Source organism: Cyclospora cayetanensis, unplaced genomic scaffold, assembly GCF_002999335.1.
Source record: "Cyclospora cayetanensis isolate NF1_C8 unplaced genomic scaffold, CcayRef3 CcayRef3_contig_203, whole genome shotgun sequence".
In the NCBI taxonomy this organism is placed as follows: Eukaryota; Apicomplexa; class Conoidasida; order Eucoccidiorida; family Eimeriidae; genus Cyclospora; species Cyclospora cayetanensis.
This window is the reverse complement of record NW_020312152.1, coordinates 37,639-42,025: the sequence shown is the minus strand read 5'-3', so window position 1 is coordinate 42,025 and position 4,387 is coordinate 37,639. Positions and strand designations below refer to the sequence as shown.

The window sequence follows — 4,387 nt, the reverse complement described above, 5'->3', positions numbered from 1 at the left end:
AAAAAGAGCACTCCCCACAGCCCGTTAGCGTGCAAACACCAAACAGCTTTGCACGAGCGAATAACACATGCCAGTGTGCGTAGCACACCTCGCGCTCCCTTACCTTCTTGCAAGACCTCTTTTCTGAGTAACCTACAGACAGTGACTTTACTTTCTTAGGCCCTAGGGTCCTCTTCTGGTGTATTTCTGCTTTCACGGCTTCTAGGTTTGCTTCTAACCATCCCAGCCCCTCTGTGTTCTCTTTATATATTAGCCGGGGGTATGAACATCCCATCCGCCCTTTTCTCTACTCGTCGCTACTGTCCCCATTTGAGTCTGAGTGAACAGAAGATACTCAGGAGCTCTGAAGGTAGAATTCCGTTGTAACCTAAGGCCTTGCTGCATTCGACCATCGCTGTTTTCTCAAATGCCCAAACGTGCGCCATTTCGCCCAAGTGTCGCGTCTTGTTGTTCTTCCAGCTTCGAAAGCTTCTGCTGGTGCTGCTGCATCCCACGCTCTTCAAATTGCACAGCTTGCCGCTGCCACTGCATTCTCACATCCATGCGCTTGCATCAACAGCAAGCCCATCTTGTTGCGCACCCATGGTCACCTGCAATCCCTCCTCTGCATATTGCTCCATTGCGTTGCGCGCGAGAATTCTTCGCCTGAGGAAAAAGCGACTGACCAAGGATATAAGTACCCCTACTGCCACAATTCGGACTCCAATCAGAAAAAGGGTCTGGTCTTGAGTGGATTCCACAGACTTGGGAACACCATCTACGGTATCCAGCACATGATTGCTGTTGCACTCGCAGGTATACGTGGACATTCCGGCCTTGCAGGATTTCAAGGCAATTTCATCTCCGCAGGGATCCTTCTCACAATAAGCAGAGATGCATTTCTTTTTTCTGTTGTCTGTCACCAGAAGGTAGTGGGTCATGCATTCACACTCGGCACCCTCTGGTCCGTCTATGCAGCTCATGAGCCCCTCTGTACCACACGGCTCATCGGCACATTTGACCCTGTCATCTGTAAGCACACATCGCTTTTGTCCATTCACTGCACCTACTTCATAGCCCGAGCCGCAGACGCACGTGTACTCAAGTGCTTTGTCCGTTCAGCACTGCAGCACCGCATCGGAGGGTCCGCAAGGGTCTCCTTCACATGTGTTTTTATACACACAAGCTAGGCTCTTCGGATCTTAATCGTCCCAGGTGTATCCTAAAGGGCAGTCACAATAGGCGTCCCCATCAGGCCTTCCTTTGCAGGTTCCAGGGGCGCATCTGCTCTTTTCAGGAAGCGAGCATGGGTCTGTATAGCAGACGAAGCCATCCCCCACATAGCCATCTTTACAGCGGTAAAAGACGTCTCCATATGCCTGGATATCGGTATCATTACATACGGTGTTCTATGGACACATATGCTGATGGGTTTTACATGTGCATTTGTCCTATGCCATGGTAGTCCAGCCGCCCCCTCCGCATCGCACCAAGCAGTGAAACCCGTTAGAGTTGCCACAGCACATTCCAGGAGGGCAGTATATAAAGCTCGGTCAGTTCTTATACTGCGCATAATTAAACTTTCCCACAGCGTCCCAACAGGGCAAGTTGAGAGCCCCAAATCGGCACAAATAGTTTCTGTATACGTTGTTCTCCGGAAGCGTCTAGCCTTCGTAGACTGACCAGTCCAGCTGTGGCGTGTCCGTCTCCTCTACGCGCGAAATGCGGGCGGACCTATCTTCAAAAGAGGCTTGGGCTGGCTCTCTCGCTATGCGACCAGTCCAAGTATTCCTACTCGTCGCGCCGCTGCTACTTTGCACAAGTGCAGTAACCGTAGCCTGCGCAAATGATGAGGGGATCTCCTTAACCCCATCGGTGCTGACAGAATGATGGCCGTCAAGTAGTGTAAGACCACTGCTGCTGCTGCTCTCTAATGCGGCCGCCTCGCCTCCCTTTGTGCTTGAAGCCGTTGCTCCTGCTGCCATTTTTCTCCCTTTAGTGGACCCCCATCGACTGCAGACCACAGCAGCACCCATGCAGCCAAGTGCAAGCGCTTCCAGACTGAGCAGATAATGCTTGCTGTCCCTCGCTGCTTCGCCTTGGGGGTCCTTGGCGGTTGTGAACTTAACAGGTGTGATATGTTGCCTGTGGCGAGAGAAGGGTGAGCCACCGAGTAGCTGTCCTACATGCCGCACGATGGAAACTAGGGGAAGTGTGGCTTGCCAATTTATGAGGGTCCAAGGCCTACAAGGGGGGGAGAAGGGAACATCCTGGAAGAGGCCTAGAGGGAAGGGTCACTCTGTGGCGACCCCCGAGGCGTAAGCGACACCACACCGCAACCGATCACTGATTTCACCCCAAACGCAATTTATGTTGCATTTAATGTGAAAGGCTGATGCAGGCACACACCCGTTTTGCAGGCTCTACAGAGGATGAGCTGCTCGCGCCCTGGCTTTCCCTGAATCCTGCTGGCGAGGGCCTTAATTCACCGGTGGTGGCGACTCGAGTAGAAATGCCGATGAAGTCGATTCTTTCAGGCAAAATGTGGACAAAATATCATATATTCCAACAAGGAATTACCGCTTTGAAGTACACGCGCGGCAATACGGCTCGTACGCGGTAACACCCAGCACTGGCCACACAGAACCATTCGGTCCACAGGCCATGTACTCGCCAACTGCATTAAAATCTCCCCTAGGGAACCCCATGCAAAATGCCACAAAGACATGTCTTCAGCGTTGGATTCAAGGCTCTCAAATTCCAGGGAGAAAGTGATCTACGGGCAGTATAGGGCCACCAGAAAGCGAGTCGGTCACACGTGGGAAGAGGGGCACAACGGCTTCGCAAAAGGAAGCATATAGCCTAGGGGAGAGAACTCGTCCATAACACATGCATATGACGGAGCCTTCAGTACAGAAGGCACTACTTTTCGTGGAGGAACTTTTAGGGACTCAAATGTCTTCTGCCCAAATCAGAGGCATCTCACCACGAACAACAGGATGGGAAACGCGGGCTACGATTGCTGCCTTCACGAGGACCAGAGACAAGCTGCTTGAAAGATTGAATTGCAAAAGCAAAAGAAGGCCCACCTATCCATTGTCCCAATTCCCTTGATTGAACACCACATGTTCCAGTGGACTGACGGATCTCCATCCCTCCTCCCGAATGCTAGCAGACTGCATTTATGGCCATGCTGAGAAAGGCATCGAACAAAAAAGTCTCAGCTATTCACCTTCTCTTCGTGTAGACAAAAGCCATGTAGGGGACCGTAGGGAGCACTGAACACCCAATGGCTCAAGAAGCCATTCTCTTGCATAGCCCACTCTCCTCGCTGCCTTCACCAGCGAAAGCAGCGGCACCCGTGCAATCTTGTCTGGCCACTTGCGTAGAAATATGTTGTATTCGCTGCCCGAAGAAGGAGGCCGCATTTTTCCTTAGTAACCTATACTGCAGGGACCACTCGCAAGGGAAGTCTGCAAACGGTTTGGTCAAAAATTGTTGCATACGATCCACTGTCTGTCAGCTACGCAAGCTAATGAAGCGAGGAGTGCCTTCTTTAAGCCCATAACGGACAAGCTAGAATGCATAAAACCTACGCCGTGCACTCTGCCGCTGCTACCACTGGTGCCTCGTGCTCCTGCCACGTGCAGCAGCATATGCAGCTTCCCTCTTTTTCGTACAAGGGTGCACGGCATCTGTCGTCTGTGGGACAAATACATCAGAGTCGTGGGTGAGCTGCACCTAGCAACTTCGTAGTACGCTAGCTGTGTTTATTCAGGAATTCGTAATGAAAGAAGTAATTAGTTTGGCCTCTTGTGTACACCCTATTTACTGCAAGTCAGTATTAGGTTGATCCTTTGGACGCAAAGCTGTGTGCATGCGCGCTAAATGCTATGAGTGACCTGCCGTGAATTTCGGAATGCTGAGAGGGTCCTACACCACGCTCCCAGAGTGTATATCTGCGTTCTCTTATCTAAGAACCTCGCAATATGGGGGCACAGAGATGGCGTAGCTCTTTTGGAAGGACGATTCATGACTTTCGATTAAGCTTGTTTTGGGCTTGCATTTGAAAGTGTCTTCCCATGGAGACCCTTGTGGAGCGTTACAAGGCCAGCTCTCCCTTATCGGCTTGTCGCTTGGTGCATTAGTGCAATCGGGTTTCCACGGCGCCCATTGGGATCGGAATGTTTGTGAAAAGCCCTAGAAGTGTGTGTACATTACTTCTAATGTCTCTTTCGTCTCCCTGAGCTGTCTCATGCATCCACCAGGCTCCAAGGTGACCTCGTTGTGCGTGGCTATTTGTCTAGGGCATGCTGTTGGTGTGTACAGCGGAGAGGGGCACCCCACAGCGGCAATGGGCCCCCAGTATACCCGTAGAAAGGGAGATGATCGCATATGCAGATGACGA

At 51.5% G+C, this 4,387-nt stretch overlaps 1 pseudogene; it reads right to left on the bottom strand.

The window, feature by feature from the left end:
- Positions 1–533: 533 nt before the first annotated feature.
- LOC34624354 lies at positions 534–3,545 on the bottom strand (annotated as a pseudogene).
- Between the last annotated feature and the right edge of the window lie 842 nt (positions 3,546–4,387).